General features: G+C 45.0%; 1 long non-coding RNA gene across 2 annotated transcripts; it reads left to right on the forward strand.

Annotated features, from left to right (window-relative positions):
* The first annotated feature begins 563 nt into the window (after positions 1-563).
* LOC115507817 lies at positions 564-5,850 on the forward strand. 2 transcript variants are annotated; one of them, XR_003966809.1, is made up of 5 exons: positions 564-717; positions 1,770-1,902; positions 2,769-3,037; positions 4,212-4,359; positions 5,368-5,850. It is a non-coding gene; the product is annotated as an uncharacterized LOC115507817 (long non-coding RNA). The 2 variants fall into 2 exon arrangements; XR_004343224.1 differs by having other exon boundaries at positions 1,770-3,037.
* Positions 5,851-14,165: the final 8,315 nt, after the last annotated feature.

Consider the following 14,165-nt stretch of genomic DNA (forward strand, 5'->3'; position numbering starts at 1 on the left):
AGGTGGAAAGAGCCTTTCGGACAATCGGTAGAGCATATGCAAAAGCTGTAGGCAGGCGAAGCATTGTGTTTTAACGAGTTAAGAGAAATCCGGTGCCATTGGAGCCGACAGAATAAGGGCTAGTGATGTACAAGAGGAGATGGAGGGGTGACTAGGGCTAGGCGAGACAGGGCCTTGTAGGCCGCTGAAGGATTGTGGCATGCCCATATTTACAGTTTTATTTTTATTAAAAAGTTTTTTTCTAATGTTTATTTTTGAGACAGGGCGAGACAGAGCATGAGCGGGGGAGGGGCAGAGAGAGAGGGAGACACAGAATCTGAAGCAGGCTCCAGGCTCCGAGCTGTCAGCGGGGCTCGAACCCACAAACGCGGTATCATGACCTGAGCCAAAGTCAGATGCTTAACCGGCCGAGCCACCCAGCTGCCCTGAGGTGTTGAAGGATTCTAAGCAGAGTTTACGAAAATGGGGACATGTTCTGAATTCCAGGTCGTCAGCTGTCAGCACAGAGCCGGATGTGGGGCTCGGACTCATCAAAAGTGACATCGTGACCTGAGTTGAAGTCAGACGCTCGACCAACTGAGCCACCCAGGCGCCAACCCCCCGCCCCTCCGTATTTATACTCTTAAAGATCACGTAGGCTATAGTGGATGAAAGAATGGATTGAGGTGCAACCGAAGATGGCAAGAGACCAGTTATAAGGATACTGCAACAGCCCGGGTGAGAAGTAATGGTAGTCCTGGCTAAGATGGTGGCCATGGGGATGGAGGGAAGCAGAAGGGTTTAAGAGATGGGTATATAGGTCAGAGAATCAGAAGATTTGGCGATTGATGGAGCGTGAGAGGTGACAGAGAGGGAGGTGTTAGGGATGGTGCCTAGGTTCATACTTAAGCAACCCGGTCAGCAGCACTGCCATTTTCTAAGGAAGGGAACCATGCTGGAAGAGAAGAATTTTGGTGGGAAGAACATGAGTATGACTTTGGACATGTATAACCGGAGGGGGTCACTGAGACATTCATGTGGAAATGTCAGGTAGGCATTTGCATACCCTGGGGGCAGGAGATGTAAACTTGGGAGTTAGAATTTCAAGGGTAAGTGACGTTCTGGGGACAGCGGAGATTGCCCAAGAAGGGAGAAGCCGGTAAGAGGAGGGCCTCTGAAAGGGCTCTAAGGAACCTCAAAGGAAGCAGAGGAGCAGAGGTCAGAGAAAGAGACGTGGAAATGACTAGAAAGCAAAGGAAAAAGCAAGGAGGGCGTGGAGCCAATGAACTGAAAGGAAAAGTGAGTTTTTTTCAGAAAGGACGGAGTGACTGTGAGATCATGAAAAATAGGGACTAAAAAGTATCCCCTGGACATGAAGATCGTTGGTCAGTGACCTTAGCATGAATTCGGTGTGGGGGAGGGAAGGGGTCATCTTCTCTAAGTGTTTCTGGCAGACGTTAGTGAGAACAGGGTCTTCAGGAAAAGCTACGTGCTGGTGAGAAGTCGGACAGGAAACTGCCGCCGGGAGTGGCTGAAGGCTGCACGGCCACCACCGCCCACGTGCACCAGTACTTTGCCTTCCCAGAAAGACACGTAGGTGGTAGACAGGACTCCAGACCCGCAGGGCCTTAACCGCATCTCCTTGTACGCTTGTCACCTCTGGCCGGAATCATTCCCTCTTTCTCTTAGCTCTCTGCTCCTTGCTTGCGGCCATCCCTGTCTCCCTTCTTGGTTATTCTGAGACTGGACCTGTGAGCTCACCCTCTCATTCTCTCTTCCTTCCGTTCTAGTGTTGAAGAGATTTTGTGTCTCCAGGGAGTCGGAGTGACTTGATATCTCAGAGCAGTTCTGCAGTGTGTATGCAGTGGTTCTTCATGGAGCGCGGTGAGTCCTATGAGCAGACAGAGAACAAGAGCATATTAGGTAAGTGACTTGACGGAGAAGCTTGAGGGGAGGATACGGCTAAGTCTTCTTCCGTGTGGAAAGCCAGAAAGGCTACTGATAGAGCCAAAGACTTGCTCCAGGTTGGAAGTTCAAATAATCTTGCCATTCAAAGAGAGAATGCTCTCTTCGGCAGCACCTGTACAAATAACTGTGAGAGAAAGCGTTCCTCTGGTTTTTATCGTCTCCTGAAATTCAGCTTACGTATAATTCACATGGAATTCCTTGACCACGACTATGAGGTGTATGTAGGAGTCCAGCCTCCTCCACTTTCGTGCGGCCACAGAGCACAAAAATGGGAACAGGCGTTCCTCAGGTCATACTGCCAGATAAAACTCACTCAAGACCAAAGTGGCTTTGTCGCCGAAACCAGAGCAACAATAGGAATCCTGAGAAGAAACACACACACACACACACACACACACACACACAGAAAGAATGAAGTCATTTGAGGGAAAGGAATAAAAGAAGAAAAGGGTTATACAAGGAGTTATACAAGGGGAGACAGAATACAGCTCTGACTCACACAATAATTAACTCACTCTGAATAATATCAGAGTTCTGAACTTGGTTTTGAACACGAATATAGCTTTTATTTGTACAGTGGGGGTAGTTGTTCCCCCCCCCTTCACTATTTCCTTTACCCTTCAGGTTAATTATTCCCTCAAGGAACACAAAATTATTTTCTCTTGTTTTCTGGGAAAGTGCTTGTGCTCACTCTTCCCTCAGGATCTGTTGAATAAGTTAGTACCCGATGAAAGATAGTAGCAGGTGACTACACGGGCACTGATAAATAATTGAGTATTTTAGTTAGAGCTCTTCTCAGAGACTCATGATCTTCTTTCTAGAGATCAGCTGAAGTGCAGCCCTCTCATTTTACATAGGAGGAATTGGGCATGGAAAGATGAAGCAATTTTCCCAAATCCACAGAGCTACTTCGTGGCAGATCTAGGCCTGCAACTTTGGGGTCAGGTGTCTCCGAGGCTGTGCTGTCTCGTTCGAATGCAGCGAATCAGCCACAGCGCCCATAATTGAGAGCTTCTTCTGGCCGGGAGGGTACCTTCTCCACCTCTCACGACAAATCTTTAAAGGAGGCCTTATCACTCCCATTTCCCAGGTGAGAAAACCAAAGCTCAGAGAGGTTAGCTAATTCGCCTAAGACCACGCTGTCAGTGCTAGTAGAACTGCCTAATCTTGTGGGATGGCCGAGTGGGGATTATCAGCGTCTAGGGCCGATCCGACTCCTCAGGGGGGACAGGTGATGGGATGCCTGCTGTCACAAGGAATGCCCAAAGGTCCACACCACAAAATATTGACCCAACTCCTCGGCTATGGTGCCTAAAGGTTGAACTTGGAGTCATGGCTAGGAAAGAGCAGAGTCTTGAGGGAATGGAATGCTGAAGAGTTGTATTTTCTTGGGAAGGGGAACTGTGTGGAGCAAAGGAGAGCTTTTCAGGCTGAGTAGGATGATACTTCTTAAGTGGAGACAGCGTAAAGGGAAGGGTTCTCTGGAGAAGGAACTGATACTTCCCAATTCTGAATGGTATCTAGAATGAGGCTGGATCTTTGAGCCCCTGATTGGCCTGAGGCGTTTATGGAAATCGATAGCATGCATTTATAGAACCTGATCAGTATGCTGCGACTGTACTATTTTTGAAGGGGGTCCATCATTACATAGAACTGAATTATAATCCTGGGTTCAAGATATCAGGTCCATGCGTAGCTCTCTCTTTAAATAAATACATAGGTAAAATGAACACCCGTGAACCCAACATCCAAACCACAAACTGGAGCAGTCAATGAAGCTGTCTGACGATACCGAGTTTTGAAGAGGAAGATATGGATTAGCCAAACCTCTTATTCATCCCTAGGAATATAAATGACTGTAATCAGTTTCCATTATTTTATAGTGTTAAACATTCTCACGGAATCTATAAACCTGGCCAAAAATAACAGCAGCACTGTTTATTTGTAAATGATAGGGCTAAGTAGCAAGTTTTTCTTCCTGCCGCATCTGAAAGTTTAGACGAATACACGAATCTTCCTTTTTTGAATAGGAAAGCCTAGCTCTTCAAAAGCACCCATTCCGCACCTTTTTCCAAGTTACGGTTAGCTTGAACAGGAAGGCAATACTGTATTGCTTGTCACTAGTCATATGTTTGTCAAATGGGATCTAGGACTAGGAAGGTGTAGTCTTATTTTTTACTGAGGCTTGTCTGTGCAAAGCGATTGCAGTTTTAGAGAACTCATCTGCTTGCATTTGTTTGGCATCGCTCCCTCTGCTTGTATAGGTCTTCAAGTCATGGCAGAGACAAAAGCCTTGGCAACTGGGTAACTCCCTGAACGATAATCCAGTGTTGGATCTCCTGACTCTACCATATATCAGTGGATGGCCACGGGCAAGTTGCTGAACTTCTCTGAGCCTCAGGTTTCTCATCTGTGAGTAGGCAAACTCGTGTGTGCCTTGTGGGGCTGCTATGTCGATTAAAAGAGGGAACTGCCCCTAACCAGCTAGGCCACAAAGAAGCCCAGCAGCAAGTGTTAGTTATGTTTTCTATAGAAACAGGAGTATAAGGGGTACCTGGCAATATATCTCGCACAGCACGTATCTAATAGAAATCTAATGTGATTGGGGCGCCCGGGGGGCTCAGTTGGTTAATTGTCTGACTCTTGATCTTGGCTCAGGTCATGATCTCACAGTTCATGGCCCCCCCTCCTCGGCGGTGGGCTCTGTGCTGAGAGCGCTCAGAACCTGCTTGGGATTCTCTGGCTCCCTCTCTGCCCCTTCCCTACTCATGCAGACGCATGCGTTCTCTCTCTCTCTCTCTCTCAAAATAAATAAACATTAAAAAAATATAATGTGATCCCCAAATGTGAGGCACAGATGTAATTTAACATTTTCTGAAAGCTACACTTAAAAATGAACCAAAAAACCCAAATGAAATTAATTTTAATATTATATATGACTTAATCAATGTAACTGATATATCTAACATGTTATCATTTCAACATGTAATCAATATAGAAAATTCTAAATGAGTTTGTTTTCTTTTTTTCTTTTCTCTCTCTCTCTCTCTCTTTTTTTTTTTTTTTTTTTTTGCATACTGAGTTTCTGAAATCCAGTGTGAATTTGCCATTTACGATACCTCTCAGCTCGGATCAGCACATTTCAAGGGCTCAAGAGCCCCACTTGGCTACTGTTGCTGTTGTATCGGGCAGTGCAGCCTTAGCGCTTCTAATGAGATTGGATCTCTTTAGATTTCAAAATCTGGACTTTCAATTCTATTCTAGTGCACGTTCCAAACGATGGGAGGCGATTGACTGTATTCCTGTTCCTTTAATATCACTAATTTGTAGTTGCCTCATAGATGGGACACGGGTCAGATTATCCTAGAGCTGACGTCCCCAATCTTTTTGTAACAAGTGGCTGTTTTTCTTTTCCTCCAGGCTTTCGGAATAAGTGCAGGGAGAAGAAGGTGAAAAGAGTTGGAACTGACAATAAAACTCCAGCGCCCTGGAGAGGGGGCCTTCCTGGAAGCTACATAAGTCTCCCTGATGGAAGGAAATCTTAGCGACTTTGGAAACGACTCAAGTTTGCTGTCATGTTCACATGTGGTGGTCGTGACGGTCAGGGCCAGGGGGAGGCTGCACCTTAGTGAACAGCTTGGGTGAATGAGGGCTGTACTAAACTCACCGATGTGAGAAATGCCAAGTTTTCCAGATAATAGGTGGCACCTTAGATGTCAGAGTCCACTGCAAATAATAGTTCGTGCTCAGTTAGTTATGGGTACTAAGTAAATATTAATAGAAACTGATAAGATCATGATTTGGAGAAAAACAGAAGAGCAGTAAGTAGATTGTGACAAGTTGCTGTGTAATTACCTTTCATCTTTTGGGGTAAAGGAGAACTGAATAAAGCCACTCATGTTACCTATTCTGGGCTCACATTTTTGGATCACGTTCCCACCCAGAGACTCCAAGGATTCCTAAATGTCAATCCAACCATGGTATCACTCAAAACACTCCTTAGTGGTTATCATATTGTTGGCATTTTTCTGTTTCCTTCCAGACTTTTTCTGTGAAGTTTTGTGATCTTTTCATAGCTGAGCTCAAACTTAGTACTAAACTTTGTATCTTGCTTTTACCCACTTATAATGTTTGCATTTTCTGTGTTCTCATATAGACTTCACACCACAAATTTTTCTTAAGTTTATTCATCTTTGAGAGAGAGAGAGAGAGTGCACATGACACACATGAGCGGGAAAGGGGCAGAAAGAGAGGGAGAGGATCCCAAGCAGGCTCCACGCTGTCAGTGCGGAGCCCAACGTGGGGCTTGAGCCACGAACTGAGAGATCATGACCTGTGCCGCTATCAAGAGTCAGATGCCCAACTGACTGAGCCACCCAGGCACCCCTCACACAACAAATTTTTAATGACAGTGTATCGGTCCATTGAGTGGGTGTGCCATGGTTTATTGAACTATTTTTCCATTATTGTCTTTTCCTTCTGGATATTATAGGATGTAACTTTGTTTCATAAATTGGGCACATGAAACATTACCTTTCTTTATTTTTAAAAAATAAAATTAAATCTGGGTTTGAATTCCCGTGTGCAGGGCTGGCAAGACACCCCGCATAAACCATCAATGGGGAGCTAGTCCCATGTGTATATGTAGGGGTATGTGGAGAATGCCTACTATGACAACTAGGATACTTTTGACTCAACACGACCCAAATTTACTCAACCTGGCTTAAACCGTAAAGGAGAAGTACTGGCCTGTATACCTGACAGTTCATAGGAAGATTCAGGGTTGGTTTGATTTAGTCACCTGATAGCATCATCAAGGACCCTGTTTTGTCTCATTTTTGCTCTGCTTTCTACAAAGTCAGCTTATTCCTGGTCATAAGACGGTTGTCAGCTGATGCTACATGCTCTTTTGCATGTGCTCAGAGGTAAGGAGAAGGTAGAAAGAGAGAAAGATTCTTCCAGAAGCTTCCTCCAAATAGCAAGCAAGTTTCTTTCACAGAAGCCTCCAGGAAATATCTTCTCCTTTCTCATTGGCCTAAATTGGGTCACGTGTCCATTGAACCCTCCTGGCTATGGCCAAGGGTCAGAATCAAGCTCATTAGTTTTTTTTAATTATTTTTTAAGTTAATTTATTTATTTTGAGAGAGAAAGTGTGCACATGTGCAAACGGGGGAGGAGCAGAGAGAGAGGGAGACAGAGAATTCCAAGCAGGCTCTGTGCTGTCAGCAGAGAGCCCAATGCAGGGCTCGAACCCACAAACTGATATCATGACATGAGTCAAGATCAAGAGTTGGATGCTTAACTGACTGAGGACCCCCCCCCCCACCAGGCACCCTGCTCATTAATTGTTAGATTGAACCATATATTTCATTACTGCAACCAGAGAAGGCTATTCCCCCCACCCGCAGCACAAATACACTGCACGGGGCAGTAGACAAAAGTGGGGGGAGTTACCAAGAGAAGAAGGAATGAATTTACAGAGATTATCAAAATGTCTCTTATATCTTCCAACTTCTGTTTTCGGTCCTGCTGTACAAAAACGGCTAACGAACGCCCTCAGACACGGTTGCCCAAAGAAGCCCAGACGTGAAGTCTCCATTTTTTTTTTTTTAGGTCAGAGAAGGTCAGCTACCTCTTTCATTTGCCCCACCAAGAGGTGCAAAAACAAAACACAGACTTAATTTCTCCATAGATTATCCTGCCACACCATTCCTGTGCTTAAAATCTTTTCTGACCTCTTTTTGGAGGAAGAGAAAGACTACTACTAGTAGAATGAAAACCCTCCCTTGTTAGAAATGAAAGGACCAGGATAAATGGACTTGACGGGGACTTGCACCATCCAAAATAGTTTGTCACAAAAATCATGAATCTGAGCACTTGGGAAAATAGAGCTATTGCTTCAAATCACACACATACTTGAGTAAATATAGAAGTTTAGTAAAACTTTATTAAGTAACCCTTACTAATAGTTCACTCATCTTCACACTTCTTTTTCCTTTTTTGAAAAAGTTTATTTATGTTGGGAGAGAGAGAGAGAAAGATTGTGAGCAGGGGAGGGGCAGAGAGAGAGGGAGACAGAGAATCCCAAGCAGGCCCTGTGCTGTCAGTGTGGAGCTGGACGCGGGGTGCAGATCTCACGAATCGTAACCTGAGCTGAGGTCAAGAGTCAGATGCTTCACTGACTGAGCCACCCAGTCGCCCCTCATCTTCACACTCCTGACTTGCCACCCTTCACATCAAAAGGGGGGGGCTGGTGTATGTTGGACACAATCAGAATTTCCTTCAATAGGTGAATGAGCAAATAAACTGTGCTACATCCAAACAATGGAATATTATTCAGACCTAAAAAGAAATGAGCTGTCAAGCCAAAAAAACCATGGTTGAACCTTAAATGTGTATTACTAAGTGAAAGAAGCCAATCTGAAAAAGCTACATACTGTATGATTCCAAATGTATGACGTTCTGGGAAAGGTAAAACTATGGAGACAGTAAAAATTCAATGCTTGGGGCACCTGGATGGCTCAGTCGGTTAGGCATCCACCTTTGGCTCAGGTCATGATCTGGCGGTTCGAGCCCCCATCGGGATCTGTGTTGACAGCTCAGAGCCTGGAGCCTGCTTCGGATTCTCCGTCCCCCTCTCTAGGCCCCTTGCCCATTCACACTCTGTGTCCTTCTCTCTCTCAAAAAGTAAATAAACATTAAAAAAAAAGATCGATGCTTCCCAGGGGTTAGCAGGGAGGGATTTGTAGGCGGAGCACAGAGGATTTTTAGGGCAGTACATCTGTCCAAACCCATAGAATGTACAGCACAGGAGTGAACAGTAAGCTGTGGACTTTGGTTCATAATGACATTTCGATGTAGGTTCACTGATCGTAGCAAATGTGCCAGTATGATGCAGGATGTTGATGGTGGGGGAGGCTGTGTGTGTACGGGAACTCCTTGTAGTTTCCACTCAATTTTGTTGTGAACCTAAAAATGCTTTTAAAAAAATAAAATCTTTTTTAAAAAAATGCAGCCTGGTATTAAGAAAGAACTTGGCATTGAGAGTCAGGAGACCGGGATTCAAATCTGGACTGTCATGTACAAGCTGTGTAATCTTAAATTATTTTAACCTTTCAGTGTCTTAGTTCACTCACCCGTAAAATGAGGATACGATTCCTCCATCAGACTTATTGTGAAGAGACAAACACAGGTCCTTTCATAGAGCACACGGCAGGTGCTTAAACTATATTAGTTGAGAGTAAAGAGAGAAGGAGGAGGAAAACACAGGGAGGCCAGGAGGTCATGGCCAAATCAAGTGCTGGTGGAGGCGTTTTATTAACAAGATCCACCGGATAGCGATTGATGATGAGATAATCAGGGGTTATTTTTTTCCCCTCATCTATTCCACTCCGGCTTTTGGCTTTTGCTTTATCAAATTATGATTTAATAAAATGTCCATTATTGCATGAATTACTCAGAATACTACCCTTGCCTTTGTCCCCCATTGAGAGCTGATGGGAAGGAATGCAATCTGGGGTCATTTTGTTGTTCCTGCTGTTGGTTTTCATTTATTTGAAACGTATTTGTTGTGGACGTAGTGAGTGGTACTGACGCTGGACATGGCAATGAAGCAGCGAATGAGACTTGGGCTCAGCCATCACAGGGCTTGTGTCTAGGCTGGAAGACAGGCACTTAGGAAATTCTAACAGTGTTTTGAGTGTTACAGTGAGAAGCGCAGAGAATCAGGGAACCATATAGCAAGGGGAACAAAGTGCCTACATGGTCAGGGAAGGCCTCCCTGTTTTCTCAGCGATGCTGCTGCTGAGGTGTGAGGCATTAGCCAGAAGGAACACGGAGCTGGGCTAGAGTGCATATGGCGGAACAGTGGTTCTCGCCCTTGAGCATGCATCAGAATCACCTGCGAGGCTTGTCGATGAGTTAACTTTTACTGCCTGACAAACTATCCAAAAACTTACCAGCTGGAAACAACAAACATGTATCACAACAATCTGTGAGAGTTTCGGTGGGCCAGGAGTCCAGGAGCCACTTATCCTAGTGGTTGTGGCTCAGGGCCTCTCAGCGAGGTTAGAGTCAAGGCACCAGGGTGAAGAATCTGCTTTCAAGCTCACTCTCGTGGGCTTCTCCACATGGCTGGCTGTCTCGCATGCCGCATGGCAGGTGGCTTCTGAGAGAGAGACAGACAGGAAGGCAGAGAGAGGAAACCCCAAGAGGGAAGTCACAGCCTTTTTTTTTTTTAATGTTCACTTTATTATTACTTTTGTAATACATGTCCTTTATTTTTTTTTAAACATTTATTTATTTATTTATTTATTTATTTATTTATTTATTTTGAGAGACAGCAAGTGCACGAGCCAGGGGAGGAAAGAGAGAAGAAGAGAGAGAATCCCAAGTAGGCTCTGCACTGTCAGTGAGGAGCCTGATGCGGGGCTTGATCTCACGAACTGTGAGATCATGACATGAGCCAAAATCAAGAGTCAGATGCTTAACCGACTGAGCCACCCAGGCGCCTCTGTAATATATGTCCTTTAAATCTTCAGTAGTTAGTCTATGGTTATAAAATGTTTTTATTACTATATTATATATTTTCTTTGAATATATTTTACATTTTGTAACCAAAAGATACTGCTTGTCACCCATTTTATTGAGATATAATTGACATATAACATTATAAAAGTTTAAGGTGTACAACATCATGATTTGGGATATGTATACATTGCCAAATGATTACCACAATAAATTTAGTTAACACCCATCAACTTACATAGTTACAATGATTTCCCTTTTTAATAGGATCTTTTAAGATGTCTCTTAACAACTTTCAAAAATCCTAGTTTTAAGATAAAATAAGTTCTGTGGATATAATGTATAACACAATGACTGTAGTTAATACTGTATTATATAATTGGCTTTATTTTTTTCTGTTTCAGATTTACAGCAAAATTGAGAAGATAGTACACAAAGTTCCCATATGCTGTATGCTCCATTTCCCTACTATTGATATCTTGCATTATATGGTACATTCATTACAATTCATGAACACACATTGATGTATTATTATTGAACACGTTTGGTCCAAATTTATCCTTTATTCAGGATTCTGTAGTTTTTATTTAATTTCCTTTTATCTGCTCCAGAATCCTGTAGCAGATAGCACATTATATTTAATTGTCACGTCTCCTTAGGCTCCTGTTGATTGTCACAGTTTCTCAGATTTTCCTTGTTTTTAACGACCTTGATAATTTTGAGGAGTATTCGTCAGGTATTTGTAAGAGTGAAGTTGTTTTCGAACCTCATCTTTGAAGTGATATCTTACCACTTCTGGCCATCCTCTGTTTGTTAGAAGTGAATACCAAATCTAGCCCACACTCAAAGGGAGGAGAATTAAACTCTATCTCTCGGGGAAAGGAATATCAAAGAATTTGTGGCCATATCTTTAAAACCCTTGAAGCTTGTTAAATCACAGATTGCTAGGCCCCACCCCCAGAGCTTAACATACAGTAGGTCTGGGGTGGGGTCCAAGAGTTTGTATTTCTTTTTTTTTTTTAATTTTTTTTTTCAACGTTTTTATTTATTTTTGGGACAGAGAGAGACAGAGCATGAACGGGGGAGGGGCAGAGAGAGAGGGAGACACAGAATGGGAAACAGGCTCCAGGCTCCGAGCCATCCGCCCAGAGCCCGACGCGGGGCTCGAACTCCCGGACCGCGAGATCGTGACCTGGCTGAAGTCGGACGCCTAACCGACTGCGCCACCCAGGCGCCCCCAAGAGTTTGTATTTCTAACAAGTTCCCAGGTGATGTTCCTGCTGCTGGTCCACGGATCTTACTTTGACAGCCACTGGGAGCAGGCCTGGGCAAACCTTGGTATGTACAAGGAATTGAAAAAAGTTCACTAAGATCTATTTATTTCTTTCAAGATCCTTTTCTTATTACTATAACCAGCACTGAAATCAACTCACTGGTTTACCTTCTGGATTTTGCCAGTTAACATGAAGCTATTAGCTTGAAAAATGTATTGTTGTATAAAAGCAGGAAAACAGTATCTTATGTTTGTATTAGATATGATTTATTTCATTTGATTGTCACAAATGCCAGGGAGAGAAATCAGGTGTCTCCATCTAGGACAGAGAAAGGCTAAGTGACTTGTCTAATGCCACACAGCCAGTTGATGATAGAGCCAAGCTCAGGACTGGGTCCTTTGAGCCCTGAACCGGCACAATTTATATTACACCAGACTCTTGCATATTGTTCCCAGCTTCTAGGATGTTGTCACCTTTTGGAGAAGCATTAATAAAACTAGTCACATGACAAGTGAAGTAATCAAATCAGCAGAATACATAGATTTTGTTCACTGGGAAAGGAAAGAGTGAAAGAAGTGATTTGCAAGCTCAGAAAGGTCAGCAGCGATCTGCTGCTTAGGCTGGGAAACCCTTCCTGTTTACTGACTACCACTACCATTACCAAGTATACTCTGCCTCTGGGTAGCGCCTGCAAAAGTCCCTGGAAGAATCACAGGCCACGGGCCTTCCTTGTGTCTGCCCACGCACACCGAAAGGATTGCTTAGCTCTGCTGGCAAAGTTCCCAGCTAAAGAGGTTGTTAGTACGTCTCTGTGCGTCTTTGGTTCGAATGGAAAAGACACCGTAGCCTAGATACCATACCACCACCAAGGTGACCAAGATGTATGTGAAAATCTAGAAGTATGGCAAGACCACTGGGTGGCCTTGAGTGCATGTATTACTTTTCCTTAAGTTCAGAAAAAAGATGCAACTAGTTAGCAAAGAATTGGGTGCATAAATAACCAATGAAATCACAAAAGTTAAATAGCTACACACCAATAATTTTATTCTATGAGAAAACCAGTCTAATTAGATTAAAAGAGTGCTTTCCAGGTACATTTTTCCTTTCCTTAGGGCATATTCTACCTTTCCTTTAACTCCACATCGACACGTTTCCAAAAATAAAGCAAGTTTTGGTGAAAATGGTTAAAGTAGGCAGTACTTCATACATCCGCATCAGGAAATAGTGATTTCATATACTGAGCCCCGAGTTCAAGTTGACTGGTATGCAGAGAAAAAATACCCAACACTAGTGTAAGCATAGATTCCTGTCCAACTGTGGTGGTGCTAGTGGTGGTGAAGCATGAGAGAGTCAAGGAGCTGTCCTATGGTGGTGGTGGTAGGCGAGGGGGTGTGAAAGATAATGCCAATGACCTTACATTTGATCCTTTCCAGTGGTAGTGCTGGTGAAGGTATGAAACAGCCAGTGACCTTATAATTAATCCTGCCCATTGGTGTGAGGTGGAGTATTGGGGAGCGGGGAGGCACGAAACCAGGTGTCAGTGATCTTAAAATTGATACTGTCCAACGGTGGTGGTGATGGCATGAAACAGAGTCAGTGACTTAATCTTGTCCAAAGGTGTTGGCCACAGGTGGGAACGTGTGTGTGTTGGCGGGGGGGGGGGGGGGCGGGAATTGGTGGGAACGAGGAGCTGCAGCCCATGAAAGAGAGTCGGTAACCTAACATTCTTGTCCAAAAGTGTTTGAATGAGACCCGGAAGGGTGGGGAGGTGGAGGTGGAGGGGTGCGGTGGGCTACGAAACAGAGCCCGTGACGTTACAATTAAGCCTGTCCAATGATGGGTGGGGGTGGAGGGGGCATGAAACAACCAGTGAGTTTCATCTGCTCAAAGGTGGTGGTGGGGTGGAAAGCATGTAACAGCCAGTATAGTTAAGTGGTAAACAGAACATGAAAATTAAAGTGTCAAGCTGCAACGAGAATTCTGAAGTGCAGTCGCCAGCCCGTCCAGGGAAGGCCCCCCCCCCCCCCCGGAAGAGGTCCCTGCGGTTGAGGCGGGCCTGGAAAGAGGCATAGGATTGGATTCTGGGCGTGGGCTCCAGGCCTCCTCACAGTCCTCTGGCACCTTCGCTACCTTTCGGCAGCGGAGGACTTAGCCGGAGGCGGGGCTCAGCGCCAGGAGCCAGGGTGGGAGGTGCCGGCTTCTGGGAGAACTCAAGCAAAAGAAAGCGAGGGCGGCAGCGGCGAATCAGCGGCCGGCGCGTGCGGCCGCGCGCCCCTCTTGCCCCCCGCGCCCTTCGTGCGCCGCGTACGTGCGGCGGCCGGCTCCGCCCCCGTGGGCGGGCCCTGGAGAAGCCGCGGGCGGCCGGCAGCGGCCCGGGAGCTGCTGCTGCTGCTGCGGCGGCTGCACCCGCGGCGCCGG

The sequence above is a fragment of the Lynx canadensis genome, chromosome X (genome assembly GCF_007474595.2).
Source record: "Lynx canadensis isolate LIC74 chromosome X, mLynCan4.pri.v2, whole genome shotgun sequence".
Lineage (NCBI taxonomy): Eukaryota > Metazoa > Chordata > Mammalia > Carnivora > Felidae > Lynx > Lynx canadensis.